At 46.3% G+C, this 12,126-nt stretch overlaps 1 protein-coding gene across 1 annotated transcript in view; it reads left to right on the top strand.

The window, feature by feature from the left end:
- Positions 1-24: 24 nt before the first annotated feature.
- ZNF300 (zinc finger protein 300) overlaps positions 25-12,126 on the top strand; it is a 50,081-nt gene continuing 37,979 nt past the window's right edge. Inside the window, exon 1 of the mRNA XM_033096914.1 lies at positions 25-204. The gene's annotated coding sequence lies outside the window, so the exon portion shown is untranslated. The remainder of the gene's footprint in view (positions 205-12,126) is intronic.

Raw genomic sequence — 12,126 nt, 5'->3', positions numbered from 1 at the left:
ACGACTTACTCTCCGCTTCTCCCTCCTCCCCAGGTCCCGGGCGACAGTGACGTAAGCAAGTCTGGGCAGAGAGGTGGGAGCCAGGTCCTTGTGAACCTGAGAGGGGCCCCCTCTTCTTTGGGTTTTAAAGTGCAGCAGGAGGCAGGCACGATGTCCTCCAGCACAGCCAGGAAAAGGGCTTTCGATAACACGGAAGAACTGATGGTAGGCTCAATTCTGCGAAGCATTTCTCACTCCTAGGCTTTCAAATACCCCATGGGGTTCCCTCTTCCCTCCTGCCTCCATGCCAGTTGAAGAAAGGTTGAGGATTTAAAATGTCAGCAAGATCTGAAGTTAGACTTTCAGAAACATTGCTCTGTAAGTTTAGTGCTTAAGAAGCAGAATGGGTGCCCTAGGATTTTGAATGCAGCCCCCTCCTGGGAAGAACACTGGGATACCTCAGCTGGTTTGGGAGAAGGAAATATATTTGCTCCCTGTGTAGTCTTGAACGTGTTGCTTTCCCTCTCTGGGTCTCAGTTTCCCCAACTGTGTAATGGGGATTGGTCAACGATCTCTAAGGTCCTGCTGGTTCTGGTTAGATGATTTGCTTCTAAAATAAGTGACAAACCAGGAGTCCCTTGAGAGTAGGGACCATAATCACCATCTGGCACAGGGCCTAGAACACAACAGGTGCTTGATATTTGCTGCATTAATCCATCAATGAATTCATTTCTCTGCTGGGAGACACTGATGAACCACCAGACAGCTCTAGGTCTGGGTTGTCTGGGATGATTCTATCCACAGATAGAGGAATGAGTCGAGATTAGTGCTTCCCATATCTGTCTACCTGGGAAGGTTTTAATACAGATTCCCAGGCCCCACTTCAGAATCACTGCATTAGAATCTCAGGGGCAGAGGCTGAGAATTGCCCTCAGACATGTTCCAAAGGTGATTCTGAAGCAGGGGATTCTCCATCTTCTGAAGGAGAAGTATCTTGAGATACCATGCCTTTATTATGATTTAAAATATTACTGTGCTTGTGGAAATTTGGAAGGTCTATCTCAAGTTCCACATTCTCTGCGAAGCCTCCTTACCTCAAACCACAGCCTGTTGAAGTGAAGGGAAGCTTGAAGGCCAGGAAGTCTTTAAATGAGTTAAAGGGCAGAAACATTTGAACAGTAGCCGACACAAAGTATATGCTCAATAAATGTAATTTATTCCACCACCTCATTTCACTGAAGTCTAGAGATGGAGAACAATTTACTTAAGTTCCCATAGCAAGTAGGTGGCAGAGAGGAGTCCAGAATCCAGGTCTCTAGACTCCAATCTCAGGCCCTTTTCATTTTGTTCTGTTGTCTTTTAAAGATCATGTATACCCAAGGATACAAACATCCATATACGTATCAGTTTGTCAGAAATCCATTGTTCATCAGTATCAGTAGACATCTACTGACCCTCAAGATGTGTGCCCAGCATCACGTTAACACCATATAAGAGATGTCCAAGAGTTTTCTGGAATTTACCATCTCTGCCCTCAAGGCATATGCAGCAGAGCCAGGACTAGGATGAGGAAAGTGAGCACAGCTGGCATCTGAGAGTGAGTGCCTTCAAGTTTGCATGCTGTGTGCCTGACTGCTTACCCTGGTCCCAATCTTGCTTGTTCGGTTTCTTTGGGGGAAACAAGAAGACGTCAGCGGCCTGAGGCCTACTGTGGGGCCACAGACCAGTTACTTCCTTCCCTGGGCCGTAGCTGGCCCATCTGTTAAACAAGGGTCTTTGACACTCTTTCACCAGTCGTCTCTGTGGCTCTACAGTTCCAAGGGTCAGAGGAAGGCCAGTGCCACACCAAACTCAGGAGCCCTGATTTCTTGGACAACGGGGTGGGGGTGGGGGGAGCATGACCTGGCATTGAGTGAGGCCTGAGCCTTGGTACAAAGAGCATGAAGACAAGAAGGAAAACAGTACTGCCCAGTCTTCTCACCACCAGCTTTTTTTAAAGCACATTTTGGTTGATTTGTTCCTAGGAATCCTCTGTTTTGAAAGATGTTATTCTCCACCACAGCGTTTCCTCTTGCCCTCAGGTTGAAGTCCAAATTCCTTAGCGCTTCAGGCAATGTCCTCAAAGTCCAGCTGTTTCCTCATCGTTTGCCACAGTCCTCTTCTCTCGATCCCAGCTGCGCTGGACTTTATTCGGTTCTTCCAACATGCCATTCTCTCTCACCTCCAGGTTTTGTCTCTGCTGTTCCTGTGCCCAGAGCGCTCCATGTTCTCGCTTTAACTGGTTCTCTCCTACCATTTTTCAGGTCTCAGCTTCAATGTCACTTCTTCAGAAAAGAGTTTTGTTCGGGTCCCTTTATACAGTCCCCTTATTATAGTTCCTAGAGCATTTGACACTTTCTACATCAACCCTTTGTTGTACCTTATTGTCATTTCTTGTTTGTTTACCTTCTACACTAAACCATAAGGTCCACAAAGGCTTCATTCCCAGCATTTTGCCCAGGGCTTAAAACATAGTAGATGCTCAGTAATATCTATGAAATAAGTGAATGTCAAAATGCTGTTTGGCCTATAGAATAAGCAAGGCTTCAGGTCAGCACATGCTAGCAAGTTTGAGGCCACAAAACTGGTCTGATTCCAGTTGCTAGTAAGATTCGAGACATGAGTCATGTGGAATGAGCTTGTCAAGGGTAGCTTGATAAGGGCAGATGATTTGCATTGGGTTTGGGGAAGGGAAGGGTGGAAACAGACTCTGTAGACAAACCATAAGCCAGTTTTGCTTCCAGTCTGAGAAAGTCTCTACTGAATCCCAAGCAAGTGTGCACCCTCTTGTTTTTTGTTTTTTGAGACATATACAGGGATCTTCCTGCCTACCCAAAATATGTCTTGGTGTATGAATGGAGACTGCAGATGACTTAGAAGGAGGTTTGAGAAAAAGTGCTGATGCTCTGTGTCGTCAAGGAAAATAGAACGTGTGTTAATAAACAATAAAGGCTATAAGAAGCCAAAACAATGGAAGCCACCCCTATCATTGCTTAGTAAGTGCTGGACTCAGTGATGGGGTCAGCCAGCCCAACTAATAGGTCAGGATGGCGGCTGCCGAAGGGAAGCTCAACCCACATGAATTCAGTGCCAACTTCAGATAGTGGCCCTGTTTTGCAATCAAGAAGGGATTGCAGAACCCAGGTGGAACCAGCTGCTGGTTTTCTGAATAATTGGCATATCTAACCTCAGAGCCAGCCTGCAGACAGTGAGTCTAGGAAGAGGAGAGGAGGCTAGAGTCTTTGCTTTTGAAACCAGTGCCTTTTGAGCCTCAGTTTCCTCATCTATAGAATGAGGAGTTGGACAAGTTGCCCTGAAAGGCCAAGATTTTGGATAATAAGAGTCACGGCCAGCATTCACCCAACATCCTATGTGTACCAGGTACTGCCGCAGTTTTTGAAAAGTCCCTGCCACCTTGTGAGGTAGCTAACATTATTATCTCCATTTTACAGATGAGGAAACTAATGTCCAGAGAGGTTAAGTAACTGCTTAAAGTCATGCAGTTGGTAAGTGGCAGAACCAGGATTCTGACCCAGATGTCCTGTTTCCAGAGCACTTGCTATTCATCTCTAAGCCTGTGCTGTCAACATGATAGTCACTGGACAGGTATGACTAGTGAGAACTTGGAATGTGGCGAGTCCAAATTGAGATGAGCTATTAGTGTAAAATACACACTGGTTTTTGAAGACGTAGTATGAGAAAAAGAGACTATAAAAATATCTCATAAATTTTTATATCGTTACATGTTGAAATGTTAGTATTTTTATATGTTGGGTTAAAGCAAATATATTCTCGAAATTAATTTCAGTTGTTTTTAATTTGTTTTTTTTTAAGATTTTATTGGAGAAGGGGAACAGTATGTACTTCCAGGACTTTTTTCCAAGTCAAATTGTTGTCCTTTCAATCTTAGTTGTGGAGGGTGCCGTTCAGCTTCAAGTTGTTGTCCTTTCAGTCTTAGTTGTGGAGGGCACAGCTCAGCTCCAGGTCCAGTTGCCGTTTCTAGTTGCAGGGGGCACAGCCCACCATCCCTTGCAGGAGTTGAACCGGCAACCTTGTGGTTGAGAGGATGCACTCCAACCAACTGAGCCATCTGGGAGCTCAGTGGCAGCTCAGCACAAGGTGCCATGTTCAATCTTAGTTGCAGGGGGTGGAGCCCACCATCCCTTGCGGGACTCGAGGAATAGAACTGGCAACCTTGTGGTTGAGAGCCCACTGGCCCATGTGGGAATCGAACCGGCAGCCTTTGGAGTTAGGAGCACGGAGCTCTAACCGCCTGAGCCACCGGGCCAGCCCTTGTTTTTCATTTTTGAATGTGACTGCTAGAGAATTTAAAATTACATGCACAACTAATGTTAATATTTCAATCGGACCGTGCTGGAGTAAGCTATAGATTCCTAAGAGATTGGTATATAATTGTGGTTGTCCCTTTGAAATCTCGGCTTAGCTCCTGTCTGAAGTCCCCAAAACCACCTCCAGGTTCAGTGATTCACTAGGAGGAGTCACAGAACTCAGCATGCAGTGATTTATTATGGCAAAAGGATACAAAGCAAGCAAAATCAGCAAAGGGAAAAGGTGCATGGGACAATGTTTGGAGGAAACCAAACTCCCAAGAGTCCTTTCCCGGTGGAGTCACACAGGATAAGCTTCATTCCTCTAGCAACAAACTGTGACAACACATGTAAAATGTTGTCTACCAGCGACGTTCATTAGAGACTCAGTGCCCAGGGCTTTTATTGGGGGCTAGCCACGTAGGCATTCTCGGCCTGGCATGTACCACAATTCCAGACTCCCAGAAAGAAAGCAGGTGTTCAGCACAAACCAGGTTGTTTGTACAAACAGTTTTGGTACAGGGAACGACTCTTCTCAGTTCTGGGAACAGTAGAAACCTCCTGAAATCAAAGTTCCAAAAGCCAACCAAGGGCCAACCATGCAAGCAGATGGTTCTAAGGATAACAGTCTCAGTCCTGCTGTGTTGACTTTTCTCTTGCAGCTCTCCCAGTTAAACTTCAACAGGATTTGGCCTGGCAAATACAGGCTTTGGCAAATACTGAAATGGAATTCAAGACTCCCACTCCTTCCAACACTCTCTTAGTTGGAGGAAGTTATAAAAAGGGGTAGAGTCCCTAGAAAGTATTTCATTCACCCCTCTCATCTAAGAGCTGAGGCTCAGAGAGGTTGAGGGGTTTGTTCAGCGTCGCACAGCAAATACAGATGCCTACCAGAGTCACACCAAGCTTTCAGTCAAAATGTCCCTTTCTTTCTCGTGGATGCCCTTATACGTTGCTGCAACCCCAAACAGGTATCCTTTTCCCCATTTCTTCATGGGTAGTTTTACCTATCTCTTCTAGCCTCACTCCACCCACCCTCCACGCTCTCTAGGTTATTGGTAGCTGGGAGAGTACAGTGCTGAAGTAGCAATAACAACCTACATGAACAGTCACTAAACAGTGAACAACCTATGTCCCATTTCCTGTGGGTCAACTACAAATGCACAAAACTACTGAGGACTAGAGGGAATAAATAAGGGCTAGAGTAGGCTAGTCAGATGGGGTGGCTTATCACCCCTTCTGTCTCTCTTCACCTGACAGGACCACAGCTAACCAATGGCCAGATCAGGTCCACATCTTCTTACCCCTTCCCCAATTCCGAAGGTCAGGACAGGGGAACTTGTGAGGTACGCTTGAGAAAGTTTTGGACTGAGAGTCTGGAGTCCTGATCCTGTCTCACTCTGTACCTTCCACTTGTCCCTTCTCTCTGAGTCTTGCACTTCCCCCAACTCCGACATGAAATGAGAATTCTGAGGCTTTGTTCATGCCCATCAGTCTATGAGTGTACAGTTTCTCATGAACTGACCCGAGGGAAGGAGTCCCTGAGGACAAATGGGGTGGTGTCTGAAGCGTCTGCCCAGTTGGGGTTGGGTTACAGAGTGAGGGTGGACTATGGGTAAATCATGTTGTTTCCTCTTTTGTGGTCATGATCACCCTCAAATGGTTATTTTGATTTTTAAATGATTTGAACTTTTAGACACTTAGTTCAGAGTCTACATATCACCACCCCGTCCTCATCCCCTGCAAATGCAGAGGCTAAGCCTGAGGTTTCCGAGGCCCTAACCTTAGTCGGACACACTTTGCCACCACCTGGCTGGGTAATTTCAGCTAACGGAGACTCACCTGTCTGGGGGGTGACCTTCCTTAGCTGTTCAATGGGGCCAATAATTTCTGTCCTGCCTGCTCAGGAAACCTTTAAGGAGGTCCTGATAGAGAGTTGGAGCTGAAAGACGCTGGAATACGAACTCCAAGGACTGAGGAATTGGTTTTCTCTTTTCAATTCATTCTGTGTCTCCAAAACCATGTCTTGTCAATGCCTTTGCCTCGTATTACTGAGCTCTTGAACTTACTAAATGTTAATGAATTGAACAGGGGTTTATTAAGTGCCTACTCTGTGCTAGGCACCATGCCAACGGCTGAGGATTGTACTACCATTCAGAGCAAACAAGACATGATTCCAGCCCTCAAGGATCTCCCAGTCTGGTGAGTTGATGAGAATAAACTGGCCGTGCAGGGTGATGGATGCTGTCACAGGGAAAGTGGCCGTGCAGTGAAGGACACGTAACCTGGATCAGAGGTAGCAGGGCCAGCTTCCAGGTGGGAGTCACTAGTAAGCTGGGAAGGAGTAGGAGAAATTAGCTGGGTGCGAGACCTGAAAGAGGGAGGGAAAACGAGAAAGAGTGTTTGGGGTGAAAGGAATCACTTGACCAAAGGCTGGTTGGCCCCTTTGAACTTTGGTACTCCATGCTCTTTGTGGCTGAAGCAGAGAGTTCAAGATCAAGGTAAAAAGTGACAAGACATAAGGTCGGAGAGGTAAACCAGGGCAGATGGAGATGGCCTTTGATGGCCTTGGACTTCATCTTGAGGACAGTAGAAGAAGACCTCCATTACTTTGTTCTGTTATGCTTTTATTGTTTTTTACACTTTAAAATGATCTCATTCATTTATTTATCTACCTATTTGTGGTCTATCCCATTCTGCTCCCAACTAGAATGTAAGCACCCTGAGGTCAGAGACCATTATTCTCTGTTATAACTCCAGTCCCTAGCAGAGTACAAGGCACATAGAGTAGTCAATAAATAGTTGTTTGAATGAATGAATGAATGAGAAAAAGGAAGGGGGCATGGATCTGAGAGCGTCTCTTAAGCCTCCTTCATCCTTTATGTAGGGAGAAGCCACTGTCTGCCTCCCACTCTCCATAGGGGAGGGGTGTGGCTCAGAAAGTTTTGTCTCTTCAGGTAGTGAAATGTAGGTGAGGTTAAGAAATGTGTGAGGGAGGTGGGTCCGGGTGAGCTGACCCTGAAGCTGAAAGCCTGGCTGAGCTCTGGATATCAAGTTCCTTTTTCTTCGGTGGTCTGTGGACCACGGGAAATAAATCATCTGGCCCTCACACTGAACTCCTAGAGCAGCTGGGTCAGAATCCGTTCTTGTCCTACTTCTCAGGTTTCGGTCTCTCAGCCTCATAAGAGACTATCAGGCTGGAAAAGTCCTTAGAGATGATCTAATTCCTTGCTACTCAAAGTCTGGTCCTTGGACTCCACTGACAGACGTTCCCACGGCTGTCTGCCCTGCTGCCTGACTCTGTCTTCTACCATCTAGTGGAACAGTCAGGGCATTTGGAATGTTGGCATTTGCTATGTTTTAATTAGCGATGGATCTTGGGTAAACGACTCTTTTCTTTAGGCCTAATTCTTCTCTCCAGTTTCCCTATCTGCAAGATGAGACTAATAAGAATTCCACCTTGGGAGATTACTGTGAGGATTAAATGAGAAAATCCCATACCTTCAAACTAGAAATAATAACTAACAGTATGTCGCATGCTTAGTGTGTACCAGGGACTATGCTAACCACTTTACATGTATGATCATACTTGATTCCCACCACATCGTTTATAGATGAAGAAACTGAGGCACAGAGCGGTTACAGGAATGGTTTAAGTCACACATCTGGTGACTGGTGGAACAGGGGCTTGAACCCAGGTCTGACTCCAGGACTCTCACTCGTGACCATCTTGCTATATTGCCCGTTTTAGAGCATTTTATGGTGTGTATAACTTCTCTCCACATCCATTACTGAACAGGTCCCCGCTGATCAGCTCTGTGGGGTAGGCACTGTTGTCCTGGCTTCAAATGATAATTTTGAAGGTCAGAGAGAGGATTTGCCCAAGGTCACAGGGCTTGTATATGGCAGAGCTGGGAGATGAATATGGACTTTCTGATGCCTAGTCAGTGATGCTCCATCTCAAAACCACACTTTAACAAGCTGCTCCACATGAAGTAGCTTTGAAACATAATCCTTAAAGGCATAAGAGAGTCTTTTTAACTTTCCCCCTCTCTTCTTTATCAAGATGACTCCTAGTTTTAAGCCCTTTGTAAATCATTGCTATATGGAGGCATTCTTTCCCTGGCCTAATCTGTTTCTCTTAAAACCCACCCTTGCATACCTTCTTGAACATGGTTCAGTAGGAGCAGCATTGAGCCGGGACTAGAATGTCTGGTCCTGGTCATTCAGCCCTTAACCCCCTCACCGGGCTATTGTCTTCTTACCTGTAGAAGATGGGGGAGAAGCGTGGACTAGATGACTTCTAACCTCTCAGACTTAAGTCTATCTGTGCTCAGCTAATGCTAACTGATCCCCGAATGGGCAAAGCTGAAGAACCCCTAGGGGAGAGAGAATCTCTTATGCATACCTGCTTTATTGTACCCTCCCCAGGGGTACATTTCTCCAAGCAGCTTTACAGTTGCTTTCATGTTTAATTGTCAGTCCTAGAACCATGCTTCTGGCTTTCCCCTCACCCTGGTTTGGCAAGGCCCCTTGAAATAGATTGCTAAGCCCAGCAATCTATTACACTCTGTAGGAATACAATGGTCAGCTTGACATTCAGTGTTTAAGCCACCGTTACCTGCCCTGCACTCTGATTTCAAAGCCCCTGAAGTAGAAACTACCATGGTATCTATTTTACAGATAATGAGGCGTATACAGCCAAAGTGGCTTGCCCAAGTGTCACAGTGCGCCATGCGGCTAAATGCTAAAATGAAGGTTTCCTGACCCAGGTTTCATGCTATCACTCATATTATCATTCCTATATTTATTTATTTTTAATCAATTACTTTTTTAAATAAAATTTTTATTTTATTTAATTGGGGAATATTGGGGCACAGTGTGTTTCTCCAGGGCCCATCAGTTCCAAGTTGTCCTTCAATCTAGTTGTGGAGGGTGCAGCTCAGCGCCAAGTCCAGTCTCCGTTTTCAATCTTAGTTGCAGGGGGCGCAGCCCACCATCCCATGTGGGAATTGAACCAGCAACCTTGTTGAGAACTTGCGCTCTAACCAGCTGAGCCATCTGGCTGCCCCTCATTCCTATATTTATTGAGCACTGACTATAGCCAAGCCCTGGGCTGGGCACTAAACATATTGTAGTGAACATAACGAACATAACGAACGGGTTCCTGCCCGAGTAGGAAGCAGACTGCATAATATAAACCATATTTCTTATATTACATTAAATTGACCGATTCATGGCAACTGTAAACTGTGTTTTTTGAGAGGAAGAAGTTCTTTTTCAGGTGACCCCCCCACTTTCTTGCTTCTCCTCCACTTTCCATTTTTTCATGATCTTCTCATCCATGTCAAGGCCCTTGCTGAAGTCAGGCACATAAGCTTCACCCCACGCTCTAAGCCCTCCTTCCCAGCCGCTGGCAAAAATAGCCACTGCTTCTCCCCGTGACTGGCGACAGACAGCATCGAGGCAGGGTCCCTGAAGGGGAGGGCCTATCCTCTCACACAAGGTCTAGTTTCTCATCGTGTTTTGTGGGGTGCACAGAGTTAGAAAGATGACGGGGAGCCCAGTCTCACTGGTGTTACTTGTTTGGCCAGCTCAGGCAGACCAAAATGAAAGGTCCTTATTTTCTAGGCTGTGGCCTCAGCCCCAGGTTAGGCACTGGGAAACATTAAATGGGTGTCGCATGAGAACTCTGGCTTTGGCATCAGAAAAACCTGGATTCAAATCCCAGCTCTGCCTCTTTCTAGTTGTTTCACCTTGGGCAAGGCATCTTTCCTTATTAGTAAAAAGGGGGTGTTTGTATGGACTGAGATAATGCATATGAAAACTTTCGGAGCAGTGCTTGGGATATATTTCTTCCTCCTTAATAGAAATAATAATTATTATTAAAGGTGTCAGTGATGACCCCAAGTATCTTAGCCATGGAACTCATAATCATCCTGAAGTCATAAACATCCTAGAGGGCACGGAGCCTGGGCTCTGGCCCTCAGCATCCTACCATCCCGTTGCTCCGTTAAAACCCTCCCTGCTCTCCGTAGCACCACCTGTAATTCTACAACTCCTCACAACTCTGTGATCCCAGAGCGGTCCTTGCAGTTTCTGGTCTCCTTGCCCTTTCTCCACCATGGATCACATGACCTCTAAAGGCTCCATCTGATTTTGAAAGTCTTTGACTAGTTTCCTAGGGTCTCCTTGGGACAGTCAAGTACTTTGTGTACAAGATTCTGACCTTACCCAGAGGTCAACAAAGAAGAGGAATGTGAGATTTTAGGATGTTAGAATATACTGAAAGAATAGCATGCTGTCCTCATGCTCTCCTCATGTGCGTACATCTGTTCAACGTCTTATTTACATATAATAACTAAGATTAATTGACTGTGGGTGGGTTAGGCTCTGTTCTACCTGCTTTGAACAGACTAATTTATTTAATCTGTTAACAAAATAACAGATCTTGTTTACAAACCTATAAAGTAAGTATAATATAAATTCCATTTTAAAATTTAGGAAACTGGGGCATAGGGAGGTTACTAACCCAAGCTAGTAAGATAGGGTTTCATTTCAGACAATCTGGCTCTAGGGCCTGCACTCTTCACTGCTATATGACACTGCACTGAAGCCCAAAGAGTGAAGGAGACTGCCCAAAGTCACACAGTAATTTACGCAATGATCTCTGACCATTAAGTCACTCGGAGAGTCAGATTGCAGGCAAAAATAAGCCAAAGGTTAAAATAGCCTGGCCTCTCCCATTCTACATGCTCCTACCAGCCCCCAAGTCCTACGGGCTATTTAGTTAAAGCTGAGAGACCTAGGGTGTGGCCTTATGGGTAAGTGGCAAGGCTGGCCTGTTTGGGTTGGCCCCACAGTGGTCAGCCCTCCTTAGAGGGAAGCCTGGCTGCCTCTCCCACCCACCCACACAACAGAAGCACAATCAGACAGGGTGGAAGTGCCCGGGGTGGAGGTGGGGGCAGGACTGGAGCAGGAAAATAGAAAGGGAAAAGGGCAGAGGCCAGGATTAGGGAGGAGGGATGGCGTGGAGAGGAAAAGGGAAAGACAAACACGTTTAAATACACGGTGCGTGTGCCAAACACAACGCTAGGCATCTTCCCACGCAGCCTGTGAGGAGGGCCCCAGTGGTACCCCCTTTTTTTTTTCCTTTACAAGAGAGGAAGTTGCGACTCAGAGGGACAAATTACCTGCCCAAAGTTAGGAGGTGTGTCTACTTTGGAAATGTATCCCCTTTCCTTTATAGAAGAAAGGAGAGGAGTGACAGGAGAAAAGGAAGGAGGCGAGCCATAGTGGGGAGAAAGGAGAAGCAGGTGAGGAGTGGGGGACTTGGCACGCCTCCTGGGAGGGCAATGGGCCCAGAGTTGTCCTTGTATCCCAGAAGGCTTGCTGGGCAAATGTTTCTGAGAAACCTCAATATTCGGGACCATGACCTCCCAGCCTGTCTGTCCCTGCCCCGTGACTGCTCCTGGATAAAACAGCTTGTTTATTAACCCCAGGACACAGGCTCCTCTGCCTCTTAGCTTTATCTCCTGGGATGGGTAGGCTTGGAGAGCAGGCGGTGCCTGGCCAAGCATTTCCCGACTGGGTGGTGTGGCTGCTAGGAACTCGATGACCGTTACAGCGCTGGGCCAAACGGGGCCACAGAGAGCACACATTCTGTCTGTGTCCACTCCTTGCCGACTTGCTCAAGGCTGCATAGTGGGTTAATGGGCCCTAAAAGCCTTTGACCCAAATGGCTGCCCCTTTAAGGGAATGAAAGCTTGACTCCTCATTA

Source organism: Rhinolophus ferrumequinum, chromosome 24, assembly GCF_004115265.2.
Source record: "Rhinolophus ferrumequinum isolate MPI-CBG mRhiFer1 chromosome 24, mRhiFer1_v1.p, whole genome shotgun sequence".
NCBI lineage: Eukaryota > Metazoa > Chordata > Mammalia > Chiroptera > Rhinolophidae > Rhinolophus > Rhinolophus ferrumequinum.
This window is presented reverse-complemented; position numbering and strand designations above follow the sequence as displayed.